This window comes from Ciconia boyciana, chromosome 3, assembly GCF_034638445.1.
Source record: "Ciconia boyciana chromosome 3, ASM3463844v1, whole genome shotgun sequence".
NCBI lineage: Eukaryota > Metazoa > Chordata > Aves > Ciconiiformes > Ciconiidae > Ciconia > Ciconia boyciana.
The window spans coordinates 97,588,272-97,607,967 of record NC_132936.1 but is presented as its reverse complement, the minus strand read 5'-3'; the positions used below and the strand labels follow the sequence as shown (position 1 = coordinate 97,607,967).

The following is a 19,696-nucleotide window of genomic DNA, read 5'->3' as shown; positions in this document are numbered from 1 at the left end:
TTCCTCCTCCCAGCAAGGCAGCAAGCCAAGCTGAAAGCCAATGATCAAAGGTCAGTCGCCGCTCCTGAATCTCACTAGTTATCAGGATCTCTGCTGGAAACAAATGCTTTCACACTACAGTCGAGCACGTTTATAGGGGCTGCTGAAAGCTACATTTCAATTAATGCAGAGGTAATACACTTCGTGTTCTGGGCAACATCAGTATGCGAGATATTTCAAGTGGCAGTGAGTCAATACTCTATTACTAGCAGCTCAGCAGGCAAAGCACCCGCTGGGAATAGGGACACAGCTATGCTCTCCCCTCCCGGGAGGGGGCCAGGGTGGGGAGGCATCCACTTCTGCTGCTTGCCCCGTAGTAGGTTTTTTGGGTAAGCCGAGAGCTTTAGTTTCCAGGATTATCAGCTCAGCACCACTATTAGAGCCCTACATTTACTGTAATAATACATTTCAAAACCTGCTTCAGAAAAAAACAAGCTTCTGCAGTTGAAAAGGCTGCTAACGTGAATTTTGAAAGCCAGCTTTTGTCTGCACCACTCAAGCGTCCCTCCTGTTGGTCTTAGAGGCCTGCCTACCTACGTTCCCCAGAAAGTTAGCATCTCGTCACTTCTGTTGGAAAGTACTATTTATATCGCTTCCAAGGGATCATGCAACTAGGGTCACAGAGATAATAATTTATACTTAGGGAAGGAAACACGCAGCATTTCACGTTTCCTGCACAAAAGACCCTCTGGTTTCTCTCAGTTTGGGTCTTGGCTACAAACTGCATTCCACTTTTTGACCTTGAGCTGTTGGGAAGTAGCTTCTGGACTAGACAATTAGGAAGAAACCGAAACAATATTTAAGTATTGGTGTGGGATTGTGTACTTTTGAGTAGAGTTTCCTTGGCCCATTGATGGCAGATAGCCCTCCAGGCCTACCTGGAATTTTCTGCCTCTCTCAGAATTGATCCTGGTATGAACAGACTTTCTTCTCTGCCTATAAAAGTTACTCAAGGAAAAATTTAGAAAAAATACTTAAAGATCTGTCTGAAAGACATCATACTGGTTAACAGAATGGCAGGGAATTGGGGTTTTTTGCCCATGAGACTGTGCCTGGCAACTCCATCCTGCTATGTTGCATGCATACACCACAGTGCTTGGTAGAAAAACAAGAACTTAACAAGGGAAATGGCAAAATCATGCATCTAGTACGGGTGGGCAAAAATGAAGCTGAAGAGGAAACAAAAGATGATATATCCACAAACACTGATTAAGTTGTGGGCGTTAATGAAAAACAAAACTTTTCTTCATTGAGCTAAACAGTAGTTGGGACTGAACATTACACAAACTTAATATGCAAATGGAGAAACAAAGCAGTATTTTTTTAATGAGTGAAATTCGCGTGGGAGATGGTTGGCACAAAGTCTAAGCAGAAATTAAGACCCAATTCTATCCATAGAATAGGACTTAAAGCCATAGACTCTTTTCACCAAGGCTCATTTCATCCTTCAACAGGCAGAGAAAGGAATGGAAGAGAGGAAACCAATGCAACAGCTTCAGGAAAAAAAAAGTTTAACTCAAGTTGGAAAACAGCAGCTCAGCATGCTTTGTGGGTTTTCTTCCCCCTTTGAAATTATTGTAGCATTTATTCCTCCACAGTGTATTCAAGTTCCTTGTATGTTCATCACTTCAGAAAGGAATTTGAGTGGAGTGGGAGTGCATAGCCAAGTATATGATTTGGATTACCTACGGCTTTCTCCAAAAATGCAGATTTATCTCTGTATCAGCTGATTTTGGAGATGTGCCAACTAAGTAGGTAACACAAGAAAAGCAGTAGTCCCATTCTTTTCTTCTTAGCAATTACCTCTTCAATTAAAGTTGGGAGCAATTTTTTTCAAGTCTTTGTCATGTTGTTGAAACACATTCAAATACAAAACTGCTTGTTGTGCAGCAAATAAGGATTATGTCATGCAGTATCTGAAACCCTACAGTGACAGAGATCTCTGCATAGGACACTTCCACACTTGTATAGAGCTTCCTGACTTCACTGTGGCTCTGGAAAGATGTGGAGCTTGCTGCACACAAGAGTCCACATCAGCAAAACACATCAATAAAACTTTGCATGCTACCAATAAAAAACAACAGATTTCTATGTATGTTCCTTGCCAAAGTAGTGCCACTGTGGAAAAACTGAAGTGAAGTTTGCTTTCCTGCTCTATATCAGAGCAAGGAAAAACTGCCTTTCACTTGCTGCTTTTCTCCTATGTCCACCTATTCCACCTGACCTTTGAGCAGGGCACAGATCATGGTGCAGAAAGCAGCATTGTAGTTCAACTTCCTTGAATCACCTGGTTTCCATGTGAAGTTTAACCTCATCATCAACTCTCACTGTCACACTCGAAAAAGGGCCCTTGAAATCCACAGGCTATAACTTAATCAGTGCTGCAACTCCCACAGAGCACTTAGTACTGAAACAAGGATGACTGAGTTTCTTTGGAAGTTTGTCACATTTTATTCTGCAGATTGAAAAATTAAGCCATCATACATACGAAATTCACCCACTTTAGGTATTTTGCATATAAGTCTTGATTTCACTAGTTGTTCTGTATGCTATATTCATTTTGTGCACAAAGATGAAAACCCCAGCCAGAGTCAGGTCCTGCTGAAAGCTCTGACTCATTCTCTTATTTCTCTGCTCTAGGGCCTATCTTTCTTCCTAACCTTTATATTCTTTCTCTGTAAGAAAGACTAAGAAAAAAAATCTTTCCCTCCCATTTACGGATGCTAGTGAGAGTAATGGCTTTTGTTCAGTCTTAATATAGCATCATCACCATTCTCCTCCAGGTTTTCTATGAAACAGCCTACTTCCTCTCATCAGTAGTCACCAAAGTCAGTTGAAATGTTTCTATGGATTCCAACGGGCACTGAAATAAGTCCTTACAAAAACCAACTTGTGCAGTTTTCTTAAAATCTACTTCATACTAGGTGATAATTTTTTTTTTAGGAAAGATTTTAATACTCCGGTCTATTACATAAGTTACAGAACAGCCCATAGGCCCACAGCTGCCAAAGTGAAAATAAATGGAAACATTCGTTGAAATCATGCCTGCAGCTCACACAAAAGCTCTGTATCTTCTAGTCTTCTACAACCAGGATGGGAAAGTACTTGTTGGGTTCAACAAATTAGTGACCAGCACCAAAAATGTTTAAGCATATTCAGTTAACCTGGTGGGCAGTCAGTCAGAAGGCGAAGGAGAAGACAGTCCTCTTACCAGTCTACTCTCTGTGGTGTTTGCTGTCTTAGAGTCTAATCCTTGCTAACCTCTGACAGATGCACCAATGGTCTTCTCCCGAGTTATGCGATGGTTTACCTTTGTTCTTCTTCACCCGTTAATCTGTTCTAAGGACAATTGCAGCATTTCAGCTACAACATGCAAGAAGTACGAGGCTCACATGATGAAGTTTGTGCCAGGTGAAAGCTCGTGGAAAAGGGGGTTTAGTTATCTCTTTTTCAATACCTATTGAATTTCATCCTGTGATCTCAGGCAACACTTCTCACTCACGGTGTGCCCGTGAGATGAGAACAGTAACGCTCACTGTCTGGCACAGCCCTTCTTGCCAGTGTTCTTCTGGTGCTGCTCTTCCTTCTCCCAGTTTTGAAAATCTAGTTGCGATTTGCAACACGCAAAACACCTCAGCAGAGGATCAGCATTTCAAGGTGGCTCACATTTTTCTAAATGCCGTTTCCTCACCACATCATAAAAGTACTTTTGTTCCCACTTAGCTTATCATAACTTTGTATATGTTATGTGGTGGGATTACTCACATGGCAGTGAGTGACTACAGTAAGCAAGGTGACTACATCTACTGGACTTAGTAAAACATAGCCTCCTACTACTACACAGATTACAGACAAGTTTTCTTCAAGCATTTCAGTTTAGCCATAGGCTCATTCGTATCAGATTCTGTCATCACAGGGTCATGACCCAGCTGACTACAACTTCCAGAACCAAAGTCCAACCAAGAGAAAAAAACCCCAGTCAGTCTTCAATTTCAAACTTCAATTTTCCTTCCTTCATCCCTTTTCCTCCTTCCTGGCAAGAAGACCAGCATCAGCTTCTTTGAATACAGCATTATGCAACCCCCACCCACAGCAGACCCCAGGAGCCATCGTTTCTAAAGCATCAGGCTCTGCATCTCCCAACTTCACACTATTCCCCAGTGTCTCTTCCCAGAACTTCTACCTATAAGCCCAGCCTAAGGCTTTTGGGCCCTTTTACAAAGGCCTTGCTTCATTAACAGAGCCCTCACTCAGATCTTCAGTCCTAATCCCTATGGATGCCCTGTATCTCCTAGCAAGCCCATTTCCCTTCTCATGTGAGTACATGTCTGCTCCCTTCATCTAGGGTAAATAAAACAGAATTAAGGTTGAGGCCCTGTTCCTCTGAAGGGTCCAGCTCACCACATGACAGGATGCTGAACGTAGATCCGCACATGGGGTGGTTTGTCCTGTCAGGATCAAAGTGCTCCTTTCACCCGAGCTTCTGGGACATTGGCTGCAGCTCAGCAAAGCAGATAGACATGTTTAAAGTTAAACACAAGAACAGCCCCTAGGAATCAAAGTAGTGACATTGCCTACTCACCTACCTAAATGCTTAACTGCATCAGAGCTGACGTGACCTAACTTTGGCTCTGGATTTACTTTACCCACTGGAGGCTGGGTTTTTTGCTTGCTGCTTTAAAGGAACATAGCAACCCTCCTTTTTCAGAGATATTAACTCCAGCAGGTTTAGCTAATGTCAAGGGAAATCATGAGTCCTTTGGCAATCTCTGAAATTTAGGCACATAATGTATAAAGGAAGATTGTACAAATGATGCAGCCAAATAAGTAAATTTTGGCAATAAAACAGTCATTTACTGGGGAAACAGCATACAGAGAAGAGGAATTAACTGGGAAGTACTCTTTTGTAAAATTATTTGCCCAATTTCTATGTAAGCTATCAGCAAATCTGGGAAATTACCTTGGAGATTTACAGTCACTGAAGCACTGTTGCCAGCTCTCTATTTCAATGCCACAGAGATAACAAAGACCCACTGAACACTCCTCCCCTGCTTCTGTGCTGCTTGTAGGCAACTTTTCCACTATTTTCGACACAGTGACTTCTTAAACAATAAGAAAATTCCACCTGGCATGGCACACCGTCCCTCTCCCTAGTTCTGAAGCACTGTGGGATCTGTGATTCACCATTGCTACATGCACAGAGCAAAGGGGCTGCAGACTGGCTCCAGAAAAAAAAACCCTAGACATATGAGTCCACTACTTCGAGACAAAAAGCCAACTCTACCAGCTCTGCACTGCCACTGCAGCACACAGTTCTTGGTGCAGAGTCATGAAGGCTTGAAGAGAGACCCTAGAAAGCTGCATTTCTGCCAGCCCTAAGATTCACTGGAGCAGGATCATAGAGTTAGGTCACTATTTATTTACACATTAACTCCACTGAACAGGAGTGGGCCAGGTACAAGCACTAAAACAAGAATAAGTGTAACTTTTAATCCAAACCCTGAGACTTGACACAAGCATGAAAATGTAATAGTAAATATCTTTTTTTAAAAGGTTCCATTTCCTTCGAATATATGAATGCACTTATCTCCAGGGTTGCAACTGCCAGACAAAATCTATCCATCTCCAAAGATAAATAGTTAGTGAGATTATGAGATCATATCCTCTGAAATTAATTCCCTGGTAGTCAGTTTGTCCAGCTTTGATTCATGAATTCTGCACAAAATGTTTCAGGGAGCACAGTGAATCTCAGCTAAAGATGACTTGTTAATAAACAAGATTATTTTATGAACACAGAAATTAGAGAAGGTCAATAAACAAACCTTATTTTAATAGCTTCTTTTGCATTTTTCCCCCCAAGAGAACCAGAACAGCAAGTGAATTTGTGTTTGTATGAAAACTCCAGCTCTACATACTCTGCTGCTGTTAATCAGTGCTCTTAATTGCTCTGGGGCAAGCCCGTTTGCATCAGCTGAGGATGAGGCCTCCCCTGGATTTGATTCACCATTGGCTATCAAAGATAACTATGCTAAAATGAGCAATAGTAATACTGATACCAAACAGAAATTACATGCTGGAGAACACGGCCCTCTCCAAGAAGTGCAGAGTGCATCTTAGGCAGACAGGTTTTGTGTGTTTTTAGAAGTAGGTCCTAATTAAATCATCACCCATCAGTGGGTGAATGGTCATTTTTTTGGCTGAGCAATAAGCAAGAGAGCTTAACAGTCTGTTAAAACATTTCATCCCCTGCATGGCCATTTTCAGGCTATGGCCTGTCTTTTGAGGTATCACCGTATTAAAAATGTTCTTCCCTGAAGGTATTTCCACACTGCAGCAGATGTCACTGACTTGGCACTGTTTGAAGGGTCTATTAAAAGTAATGCAATTAATTACTTGGGTTGTCATCACAGCACTGCTTTTGAGATATTTAAAAGGGTTTATTATTGATAGCCTAATCCTGGAAAGTGCTGAGCACCTTCACACTCAACCACAGACACTGAGACAAGGGCCAGTGCAGGCTCCCCAGTCACTGGGCATCCTCAGGTCTCCTCCTGACGCTACTGCTCTGAGTGGCACCCCGCACAGGATGTGGTGCCACCACTTCTAGGAGACCTGACCCAGCAGCAGGCGCTGTGGCCAGCCCTGGGCGTTTGGAATATTGAATCCTGTATTAGATGATTATTTGGGAAAGTGATATTCACTGCAGGCTGTGGAGGACCCACACCATAGCGGAGGAGCGTGACAAGAAAGGAGCAGCAGAGAGGAACTGCTAGGTACTGACTGTAAGCCTGCTCCCAGTTTCCTCGCTGAAGGGACTGATCGTATGTAACCTGTGGTGATAACAAGGGGGGAAGAGAGGAGTCGGGAGTGAAGGAGTAAAGTTGAGCCTGGAAAATGGGGACGGAAAGGTGTTTTCTCTAAGTGTTTTAGTGTTTGTCTTTTTGCTTTCCAATACCCAAATCAGTAATTAAATATATATTAATTGGCAATATATTAAGTTAATTTTCCTCAAGTCTAGCCTGTTTTGCCTGTGATGGTAACTGGTGAGTGTCTTCATCTCAACACATGGGCTTTCTCATTCCTGTTCTGCCTATTCTCTCTCCCCTTCCTGTTGAGGGGGGGAGTGAGCAAGCAGCTGGTGGGAATTTGGCTGCCAGCCATGGCCATCCCACCACACAGATACCAAACACCTCATATTCAACAAATGTTGAATCATGTGCAGGGAACTGGGAGCTACAGCTCTCATGGAAACCTCAACAGTGGCTCAGGTAGTGGCTCCTGGTGACCACTGAGCACTGAACTCAGCCAGAGCTAGAACACCACCTTTGCTAAACTGTCTGGCTGCATCTTATTTCTTCATGAGGAAGTGTCTCTTGGGTTCTGCTAAATTTCTGCCAACACATTTGACTTCCATCTTGGGACAGAAAACGCAATATAGCAAAGCATCCTTGAAAAATTGCTGAGCTCTGCTCTGTGGCAGCAATGACAGCATCTATTGCCAATAAAATGAAAAGGAACAAATTCTGGGAGGCAAAGAAAAAGTGTATAGGCATACAGAGGATAAGAGAAGTAAGAGTAATATACTGCCTGGGTCTCTAAAGCACAAATCTTTGGTTAATTTCAGTTGCTGATATTGCTGCTGTTTGTTTCATTTTAGACATACCACCAGCAAATGAAAAGGAAGCATCAGATACAGGGTTAGATTATAGAAGATAATTTACACACAGCTTCCTCTCAAAATTGATTCAAATCATCTCAGATATAAGCCAGGTCATGCAAACTAAGACATCCCTAAACACTGTAAACAGAGTAAGAATAAATATTAATTTGAAATACGAAAAGAGGGGGACATCTCCAGGCATCTTTCTCAGCATCCTCAGTGGTATGGAAGACAGTCATTGGCACATTAATGACAGTCATGTACAGTATTAAATGGGAACTTTCTCAAGTGCTACCAAGGGCCAAGAAATATTACAAGGGAAGTAATATAAGTGTGATTGAAGTAGAAAGAAAATACAACACAAGCAGATTTAGGACCTCACCTGAAGTGTACTGAATTCAGGGTAGAAAGCCCTTGACTCAGTGGTGCTTTAGATCTTTCTTGAGTGAGAAGAATTCAAACTAGCATTTTCTCTGCAGGAAGCAAAGCTGCAGATACTCCTCTAAGACCAGAGACAAATCTGAAAAGCAACAATAATGAAAGTGAACTAGAAGTGAAAGCAGGGAGCTAGCTAGGCATGACTATGTCATGCAGTTTGGCAGCTATGCAAGCTAATATATTTTCAGCTGCAAACACGCACATACATGATGTGGTGCTGTGCCAAGGGACCCAGGCTAGCTCTGAAAGAGGTAGTTGTGTTACCAAAACCTCTATGGCCATGTTTGCTTGGCACCCCATTTGATCTCAGAGGAGTAGGATGTTTTACCTCAGTAGCAGGCAGCGTCAGAGCAGCATGCGAGCACGGCCAGAACCGCATGCTGGCGAAAGCCAGGCTGACTGATTTTCAGCTGCGATGCAGGTCTCAAATCCATGGAAGTTTTCCCAGCTTTTGAAAGAAAAGCTGTGGGGAAAAAAAAAACCCCAACACCCAGGAATCATCTATACAGACCATCATGGTTGGCTGCACTCACTTGAAAAGCTGTGTTCCTTGTAGCCGCTAGAAGATCTGCCAGATGCTGTCTGCTGGCCACAGCAGTGTCCCCAATGAGGTGAACTTTCTCCTTTGGAATAGGAGAAGGCTGTACTTGATCCCAAAGTAGAGACTGTGGATGAACAGGCTAAACTTACCTCTCTTTGAACTCTGAAATTACATGAGAAGTTCACCATTTGAGTGTCATTCTATTCTGCACTGATTTCTTTTTTTTTCCCCCTCTTTCTGTGAGTTGAAAGAAATGGATTAACTGGAATTCAGTTGACCTTCTGTTGTTTAAGAACTGAGTCTTACTTGTTATGCTCATACAAGGTGGCAGAGAACTAAGCAGACATCTAACCTAGACAGGCAGGCTTTTATGTTATGTAAAGCATAAGCAGATTTCAAAGTAAAGCTACTATTAACCTCTGCCTAATTTCTTCTAAAAGGATTTTTTAAGAATTTGAAAGCGGGGCAAAGTGAAAGCTGTATGTCAGAGTAAGGCCTGTTAAGCAAAGGCCACTGAGATAATACATGACTCAAGCATACTGCAATGCTTCCTTCACCTGCCTTTCCATTTAGGTTGAATTTCTTACCATCATGTGGCCCCTCTTGCTCTATATACTGCACACCTTGGAACAATGAACCCTTGATCCCCGGTATGTCTATGTATTTATGTAATAGTAATAATCATAACTATTCTGAGATAGCAGAGGGTGTTACTCCAGGGAAGATTAGCTCATGGTGTAGGTCTTAAAAATTTGCTACTTAGTTTGGGAAACATCTGTTGAATATAAAGAAGCAATTGTACTGCTACTTTCTTCTTTCTTAATCATGTGCTAGAAGCTTCTTATGAAGGATATTCAAGTGACCCGTGTGACAAATTACTGCCTCAATGCTTTTCCTTATGCCACAATCATGCCGTCACAAACCCAGCTAGTAACATTACAGTCTGATCTCTGTAGGGATATTTCAGCACCCCGCCAGGAGCAGACCAGAGAATGAACTGGGGGACAGAGTTTTCTCCTTAGCAGTTTAGTCCCCAGACAATGATACAGAGCCAGCCAGATACAGAGCCCAAATTCCTCTTAATTTGTGCCCAATAGGAGGAACGGGGCAACACTGCTGCTTTTCCCCTTCCTATTTCATCACTTACCACTCTGAAGAGGGCTGACTATGGGTCCCAGACACTGGAAACCAGAAGACCTATCAGGTAATGTAGCACTTCTCTCCTTTTGTAATGATAATCTTATTTCCTCTAGGTTACTGTATTCTAAGCATATATAATGAAGCTAACACCATCATATTATCTGGTCCTCAACAGCTGAGCGCTCTACTGTTGTCAAGTTCTCTTCCTTGTGTTTGGATCAATCCTGTCTTTTTTGAACCCTCTTTGAATCTTTCCTCAAATTTCCGTATCAGTGACAGCTGATCAAAATTGAAAACTTCCATAATGTGGGAAGTCCAATGATGATGGAGTCCCAAGACCCACACTAGGATTTTTAACATTTCTAACAGTCCTCTGGTTCAGATTCAGCTACACATAGGCACATTAAAGCAGCCATCCATTAGTCTGACCAAGGTTAAAATAGACAGGCTGTGCAGCTTCAAGGTGAATATTTGTTTCTCTGTCTTAACTCCTGCAATCTAACTCCTCCACCCAACTATGTAGGGTGCTGACCTCAGATCTGCGTAAGACACTGACCAACCTCAGGCAGTACTGACTTTAAAACAGACTTTCCATCCTCTCTGAAAGACATCAAAACGTTCAAATTTGCTTTATAATTAAAAATACAAAAAATGGCAAAATAAAATACTGAAATTGCCTTTCAAAGTGCTTTGTACCAACTTACATTGTATGCAACATCTAAAATTATAATTGGAATGAGATGCTTTTGGCTTGTCAAATTACAAAAAGGTTCAAAAGCCTTCCTTGAAATTTTAAACAGAATGTGTCTGTGTATGTGAAATGCTTCCATTTTACTTAATCAGCAATTTCCAACACCAAACCTGTTTGCTTGAAAGTTTTCAACTGTTTTGCTTCAGTAATTTTGCTCTTGTCCTCTGAACAGCTGATTATTTTCACCATAAGCAGCACTTAAACATAAGCAAGGTACCACTGCACCATGACTTGATAGGAGTTACCTCACTGGTACCATGCAGCATATGCAGGGCTCCAAGTTAAATAAGAATAATACGGTTTAGCTTTTCCTCCAGAGTTTCAGTGATTCTAGTCTCCCCTAAAAAGACATGAACAGAGCCAGTACAAGTATTCACACCAAAAACCTACACTGAAAAAACAGCAAGCTCAAATTTAAACACAAAAGTTCCCTTTCATCAGCTATGCTTTTTGTCTTTGTAGTCCTAGTGCATTTTACATGATGCATCATTCAGTCTTCTGATGCCCCACAGAAGAAAACAGCCTTTTGACACCCATCTGCCCAAGAGGCTGGGCTGAGAACAGAGGTTCATTTCAAGCTGCATTTTTCATATTTCATGGTGAAACTGTGATAATATACCACACAACGCCTATTTAAGGATTTCTTAAAACTGCACAGGTCTGTTTTATGCCCTTTGCTGTTCCTTCAGGTGTAAGTATTGAAATTTGGACTTAAATATATTTTCAGTACACGTTTCTCTCTCCACATGGTTATATTTTAGGGGAACAATCATTAACTAACTTCCTATGTTACAATCATGTCACTGATTTTTTTGTGTGGTCAATTTTGAGGGCTTTTTTTTTTTAATAGTTTTGTAAAAACAGTCTTTATAGCTATGCATAGTGAAACCAGTTTCTAAAAAGAATATTGCAGGGATATTTAGCTTTGAAAGCATAGATAGCCTGGAGAGGTGTGTTCTCTCCACCCGGTACCTAGTGGACATTTCCTGTATCACACCATTCTGGGCACAACTCTGAGAAGCAGGCAGACTTTCAAGTATTCCCTGATCCCCTGCGGCGCAAGAGCGTTGCACAAAGGGGTCATCTGAACATAGAGCTGCAATAATGCAACGCTAGAGTTGTGACAGTGCTACAACATGACAAGCTGCAGACATTACCAAAGCAAAAGACTTTAATAACTCATTTCCCTGACTCCCCTCCTGCTGCTTATGCTACAAGACAGTTGTCTGCCCAAAATGGGACTTCACCTGGCATGGACTTAATCTGAGTAATAGGGAAAGAAGAGCACCAGAACAAGATATAGGGGATCTTTGGAAGTTGCAGCTTCCCCCATTATTTCTTGCATTTTTCCATCCCCAAATAGCTCTGAACAGCCATGCAGTGAGCAGCCTTTGTCCTTTACAGATGGGTCTGGTCTGGCCTCAGAAGCAAACCACTTTGTGAATCGCTCTGGTACGTGTGTCCTGGTTTCAACCTGTCCTTTACAAGCGTGCAGGCAAACAAAGGAAGAAAAAAGACAAAAAAGAAACCAGACTATCTAGTAATGTCTCAGTTTAACAAATATGAGTGACTGCAAGAGCTAAGAACTTCTACAGCCAGGCATAGTATCCCTATGCACAGTCTGTGTAATTTGTAGTATGTTTTATCTTTCAGTAAGTCCATCGGTACATATGCTATAGTTACCAGAGAAAAGTTAAAAATACATCCTAGGTGTAGCAATATGTAAGGCAGATCCTCACCAGTAAACGAGGAAATAAGTAAATCCCCCACTCTCCTGAACAACTCTTCACAATGACAACTCCCTCCTTCCCACACATGTACACTCTCACACGCCTGGAGAAGCCGGGGGCGGGGGGAAGCTGAGCTTTGCAATGTTGTCTGGAAGCTCATCAGACCTGGGCTACTTCCAATTAAAGGAGGGAGCAAGTTCAAAGCCTCTGCTTATCTCTGCTGTGAACTGGCATTATGCTCACAGACAACTGCGCTTGCTGCCGAGACACGAGTCCCCTGAGCCAGAGAAGAGGGTGTACGAGCATGTCATCCTTCAGGAAATAAAAACAGGATGGGAGGGAAACTCCAAACCTACTGAGATGGCTTGCAGCACTGGAACACTAACTTGAACTGACAGGAGGCAATGGCAACCAAACCCAAGTGAACTGCAGTGTCTCCCGAGCACTGGCAGAAGATGCTGAGGGTGAGCAAAGACCCAAGAGAGGAGATGCGCAGAGGGGAAGTAATCCTGGCACTGTTGACATCATGCTGTATGGATCTGAAAGGTTCCCAGCTGAAGCCACTTTACAGCATTGGCTTTTTCTTCCCTAAATGCATGCACTTTTAAAGTCTCTGGTTTTTAGACCCTAGATATTGTGCCGGGAAATTAAGAAACAGCCTTCCAGGAGAAGATTAAGATATTCAGCAACTAGCAGGAAAATATGCTTGAGGATAAGCTGTATAGTTTGTCACATCATTTCCCTTCTACCAACTGTTACAGGATTCTGAATTGAGATAAAAATTGCCCAGTTTCTGCCATTGGCTTGGGCCTGGATTCTTTGCAGCATACATCAAATCCAGAGAATCAGTTCACTGACTAGAAATGGATCTACAAACATAGACCTTGCATTCACTTTGACAAGTACAGTGACAACAGTTGTGGCAGCTCCCCTCTAAAAGCTTTATCTGGACCTTGAATATCACTATAGCAGGGAAGAGGAGTGAGCAAGTACATCACAACATGTACTTGCATGCTTGTGATACAAAACAACTTTACACAGAGGTAGGTTCCTACTGCCCTCTGCTGTACCATGTTTATAAAACTGAGAAGGAAGTACCAAGCAAGATAGCCTAATGTGCACACTAGGCATTACATTCAAATGATATTAAAGCTGTGAAAAGTGGAACAAGACAGCTAGAAACAATAGGCTTTGATTTCTTGCTGCTTCTTTTAATTCTTGAAGTGGATACACGCTTCTTGTACACACACAGAAAATCGACCACAGGCTGATCAGTTCTTGTTATAATTTTGCTTATGAGACTATGTAATTTGGATTTTGTGCCCATAGTGTGCAGTTCCAAAGGACAGACCATCACAGCCTTGACTGTACCATCTTCTGGTTTTCTTCTACTTTAGGACTTACCAGATATTGACCCAGACTATACCAAATTACTGGTAAGTCTCCCTAACAAAATGCCCCAGTGAAGCTGCCTGGAGCCTCTTTTGCACTGCACAATCACTGCAGCACTGAAAACGTACCAAACGTCCCTAGCAGCATAGCAGTTAGGTTGTCCTGACAAAACATCATACTAAGTAGTTTATACACATTTAAAACAACAACAAAAAACGTGGTCTAATTCATCATCTTAAAATAAGACAGCGATGTCACTTAGATTATAAATAAGGAAGGGTGCTGGTCACTATGTAATACTAATGTCTATTTGCAAGTTGACTCCTACATAGAGAATTCCTTTCAGCTTTTTTTTCCAGTAGTTCTTCATGTTCCTTTAAAGCTTTGTAACTTATGGAGACTTTTACAGAGCTGCAGGCTTATATAGCAAAACTTGAATAACATTTTCTTCCATTCATTTTCTTCTGTGTTCTTTCCCTTTACTACTCAAACACTAACAAGACTAAATTTACTGAAGCTGGCTAAGATATAGTGTTTTTTCTCTTGCCTCTACTGTTCATGCAAAGAAAATTACTTCCTATAGAAAAGGTATATTTAGGGGCAGTAAACAAGATGCAGCTATTCAGTTTGATCCCCCCCCCCCCCCCGAAATAAAACAGACATCACAATGATGGCAGCACTACCATAACATGGCAATTTTAGCTTGGCAACATGCATGTGTGAAAGACTGCATATATAAATCACACATATAGAGGCTACACGTAAATACAAATGAAGGCTGAGATTCTCAATGCCATTTGGATATATGAGTGCTTCCCATTAGAAGGAAGAGGAATTGGGCATTCAAATCACTCCAGTGGATCTGAAAGCCTCTTCTGTGAAGTTTTGGATGCCAGCATTTACTCTTGCTTGTAATTTAATTCTTAAAGTCTTTTCAATACCTCTATAAGCAGCTATATTTAAGGGGGAGCAGAATTCTAGGGCCAAGGCTGCAACACATGGACACTGCATGAGCAAGGTACTGACCCACAGATAAATCTACACCTGCACGTATCTCCATCCTCATATAAGGCTAACAAGATTCCTTGCCTTTCTACCACTCTCCCTGAACTTTGGGTCAAGTTTCCTGTATGAACTGCTATACTTTCAAACAAAGGAGGACACAACTACAGCTCTCAAATGGCCCAAGGCATTCACTTTTCTTTTTTTAAAGGTTGCATTCAACTTTCATGCAAAGGACAAACAGTAACTAATGAGGCATTTGAGTAATGGGAAATCCGGGAACAAACTGCAGAACAGAGCCTGCAGGCAACTGCACAAATGTTAGTGAGATCAATATTGTATAGAATATATTGGAAGGGGCTGGGGACACTCGCCTATAGGACACAAGCGTCATAAGCTTTGGAGAACGTCCGATTCCTGTTTGATGTTGAATGTTAACTAGCAGTACACAAGATGGAAGAGCATACCATCCCTCTGTCACACTATACACATGATCTTAAAATCAACAGCAAAACTTGGGGGATGACACAGTAGGTCAAAAGCCACATTCTGCTTCCAAGTGCAACCATACCATTTTGCTAAGGTCGAAGAACATTGGAAAAGAGCCAGTTATTTTATTTACTTTTTTAACAAGAAGAGATGGGTGGAATGTGTGACAAAACACTGCTTTGCTAAACCCTAAGGGACCAGGAAGTTTCTCAAGGAAGGATCAGACAGGTACAGGCTCAAGTTACTGACTGGAGAACGTATGCACAAACAGGATACAGATGTGAAACAGTTAAGGAAAGATTAGGACTGGCATTAATGTACTTTGCTGCCATGTCAAAGAGTCTCTGTTTATGATCCTGATCTGAATAAGTGCTTGAAGACTTCCATAAAGTTCAGTATGCAAATAGTCCTAATGATTGAAAGGGAACTACTTCTGTGCTTAAAATTAAGTACACACTTAGATGCTCCACTGAATCAGTGTTTAAAAGGATTAAGGACTGCTAATCTGTATAAAAGCTTCCTTATATACCTTATATACCTGAAGAACATGATGTGATAAATTGATCTGAAAGGCTAAGTTACAATACTGTTCTACACTACTTTTCAATAGCACAAAACTACCGAAAGATAATGCAAAACCAACTGAACGCTAACATGAGTAAGACCTATTGGCTTTAAAAGCAGTATTCAAATTACAGGCCAGTAGTACCACATGAAATGATACAATGTTTCTGGTTTCACTTTCATCTCCATTAATTCTCACATTTGCACAAAGCCTCCTCTTCTGTAACATCTATTTTACCCACTAGAAACAAATACATATACAGCAAAACATTTAAAATCTTAAATTATATACTATTCCTCTTGGCATACAAGTTATTTCATAGAGGTTGATTACCCAAGTGGACGGAAAGGCCTGTCCTCTTCCTCCCGCAAGCTAGTCTGATTGATTAAACAAGGTAGTCTTACAAACTGATAGCTGCTACTGTCTGCAGACTCTGCAAAAGCAAAGTCCACATGTAGAAAAGTCTGTAACTGTTGGTGAAGAAGTATTGTAAAGTCCCCAAATCATGATGGGTGAAAGGCAGATGAAGCAGATCTGCTATCAACTGGAAGCATCATAAGGAGGGAGGAAGCAGCATCAGCAGGAGAAAGTGTCTCCATGGGACAGCTCAGCAACTTGAAGGTAGTCAGGTTTATCTTAAGGCTTTTTCCTCTTCTTCAGAGAAGAGTCTCACAAGAGTGGCCAGTTGCCTGCTTGACTGAGAACTCAATTTCTTAAAGCTGCGCTGGGGCTAGGCCCAGATGGGCATAATCTTCCTCTTCCTCATACACCTTACACAGGTTCCAGCAACTAACACAGTCCCAGGGATGCAAGTAGCTTATTTCAGATGCCTCCAAGCCACTTTACTCAGGGGTAAGGAGGCAGAGACTGCTCTTCCCACATCAGCAGAGGGTTACAGAACATCCCATGCACTATCTCCAAGTGTAGTTCCTACTTCCACTAGGTCAGCTCTATTGCATGTCACCTGTCCAAAGCCACTTTCACTTCAAAGGAGACCCTTTCCTCCCAGGAGGCAGCTGGCTGCTCTCTTTAAGGCTGTTCTCTCTTCTTTAGTAAGTCTTGAGATAAACCTAGATGAAACTTCAGGTTGCTGAAGTTTCCAGGTCACCTTTTTTTCCCATAAATATAGGAATAGGCTTTGGGGCAAGTTTCCTAGAGTTCATCTTGTACAGCCATTACATGCAGAACAGGATGACTACAATGAGAGGAGCTGTTGGCAAGGGCTTGATTGAAGTTGCAGCTTAAGGGCAATTTATGACTAAACAGGTTGGATGGGTCCCATTATGCACCTTCCTTCCAGATGCATTTATTAGTCTTTCAGGACTCACAGCCATGTCCATATGAGTAAACTAGAGAGTGCCACAGAATGGGGCCAAGCACTATCATACAGCTGCTATACTATTTAATTCTTAGCACACACCGTGACACACTTTCACCCATGTTAAAAAGCCATTTACAGACAACATCTATATGTACCCTTTTCACACTACAGAAAAGAGATCTTGCAACGCACAAAAAATTATACTAAGAATGAGAGGGCAGAGGATTTTTGTTATCTGGACTTGCTACATCTTGCTACAGACATTATTTTGTAAATACTTGACAACATCGAAGACAATACAAATAGATTGAGGTAAGCACTTGATCTGAAGAGACCTATTATGTACTAGGGATACCTATTACAGGAACCAACTAGGTAAGGTTAGTTTCTTATTTGATGGTTACGTAGTAAGCGTCAGACGTTCTTCTCTCAGGCATGCCATCTCACCAAAATCAATGGGAGGTGAATATATGCAAGAGGACACTGATCTTTCCACTAGTAAGGTTATGCCTAACCTACTCCTGGCTTGCATCAGTGGAAACCTAGACAGGAAGGTGGTAAGAGCAAAGAGGTAGCTGCAGCACTAGGGGATGCAACAGTACCTGTGGTAGAAAAGCAGCTCAGAAAGGAAGATGCTGTTGCCAGCACAACGGAAGAGTACAAAGGTTCTGGGCATCATCTCCTGGACTTCCACAGAGAGTTGGGTTTTGTTCTGGCAGAGCCAGAAGGAGGACAGGTGACACACCACCATCTGCCCTCCCACAGGGTGGAACTCTTCCTCTGGGAAAGAGGGCTCAGCTGGCACAGGCAGTGCAACACAGATCCCAGCTGAAGCCAGCCAGACCTTGTTTCTCTTTAGCAGAAGTTCCAGCTGCTTTCAGAAATCCCGATGATAAAGTACAAGCCAAAGAAAGGAATCCAGATCCTATCTTTTAGTTTCATTCCACATTAGCAACTGTAGCCCTTTAAAATGTTGCTTTTTTGCCATCATCCATGAGAAAAAAAACACAGTTGTTTGTCATGCTTCAATGAATACATGACCTGACAGGCTTTTTGTTGGGATCCAATAAAAGACAGTTTGCAGATATTAATCATCAGACAAGCTTCAAATGAGACTTTTATGTTCAATAAAAGGTTGATCCCATGCAGTAGTAGATAAACCTTGAGCCCAAATAGAGGGCTTTTGTACAGTGTGAAAAGGAACCTCTGCCCTCCTGTTTTTTTGGATGCTACTTGTTAATGATCCATGCAGGATTCTGGCCAGAAAGCTGACTCACTAGGCTGGTCTGCCTCAAAATACAACCATCACAGCACTGAAAGCTTCACACTGGGAATGGTTAACATTGAAAATGAGCATTTTTCAGTGCCTGGGGCACTTTGTGCATTCATTTCTATTTAGCTACTTTTTCCAAGGCTTTCCCTGTCCCTTCAACAGTACACTTGCTGTGTGGTACGGATCAAGAAGCATTCACAACTTATCTTTACTGCCATTCCTTTTCATGGAAGTGAAACTGATTCCTCCTAACTGCAAGACTGCTGTGCCTGGGGCTTCTGAAATGCGCTGGACATATATGTTCCATCTGCTTAAAAAGTAGTTACAGGGATCAACATAAGCTCCTTGCTTTTTATGGAACAACATTTGCTCTTATTAGTGAAATAGCATTTCAAGAGAGTCAATAACTACAGAAATATATTGGTTGTGGATACAGCTATATTCTGTAAGTATGTGAAAGTTTTATGATTTTGAAATCAATGAACATTTAATATGCCTGACAAATTACAATTTTTTTCTCTGAAATATCTGCTATGACAGTAATAGTTTGAGTTAAAGTAGCATGTGATACAGGGAAATCTCCTCCTAATAAAAGATATCACTTGCTTAAAAAAAAAATCAATTCACTTATGCTTTGTCAACAAATAGTTAAATCTCTCTACCTATCATACATGGGATATTGACACAGGGTATATTCAGGAACATGCTTGTATGCCCAAGAGGCAACAACAGATGGTGTGTGACTGCAGCTAATGGTCTAGTCTATGACAGTTTGGAGTTCTTAAAAAAGAACAGTCTTGCATTACCCCACATCATAAATAGGGTGTGAACTGTTAAAATAGAAGCATGAGGTGTTAACATCTTAGAGTTCAACTCTTTGGAAGAGGAAGTCAAGGAGGTTTAGAAATGTGCTAGGTTCAGGATACATAGACTGAACTATTTAGGCGTTTAGGCTTGTGGCTTAATCCTTGCGGCTCAATAAGAACATCACCCCAGGAGGAAGAAAAGAGTGTTTGATATACAGATGACCTGCCACTGAAAACAGCCATGTTTTCTCTGTTTCCAGATGTTCTTATAGAAGTGACTGTTTCTGTAGGACACCAAATTCTTGGGAAATACTAATTGTTAGTAGAAGAGGTCAGCATTTTGCCAGATTAAGTCTTTCTTGGTGGAGAATGGAGAAAGAGACCTGATATAAATTCTGTCAATATTTTTGCTACAGATTACAAACTCTACTGAAGAATTCCTTTTAGGCAGCAACAGAAACTTTTATATGCTATTTTCCTAAATTATTACACCTCAAATTTAAGTGAGTAAAGGCATATCCCTTTAACTCCGTATGAAAGGCCACTTTG

The 19,696-nt window shown here is 41.6% G+C and overlaps 1 protein-coding gene across 5 annotated transcripts in view; it reads right to left on the bottom strand.

The window, feature by feature from the left end:
- Window positions 1–19,696, bottom strand: part of LOC140649477 (uncharacterized) — a 69,580-nt gene that overhangs the window by 39,208 nt on the left and 10,676 nt on the right. For all 5 annotated transcript variants that reach the window (XM_072856734.1, XM_072856739.1, XM_072856735.1 and 2 more), the window contains exons 10-11: window positions 8,466–8,600; window positions 8,082–8,219 (exon numbers count right to left, since the gene is read on the bottom strand). The gene's annotated coding sequence lies outside the window, so the exon portion shown is untranslated. The remainder of the gene's footprint in view (window positions 1–8,081; window positions 8,220–8,465; window positions 8,601–19,696) is intronic.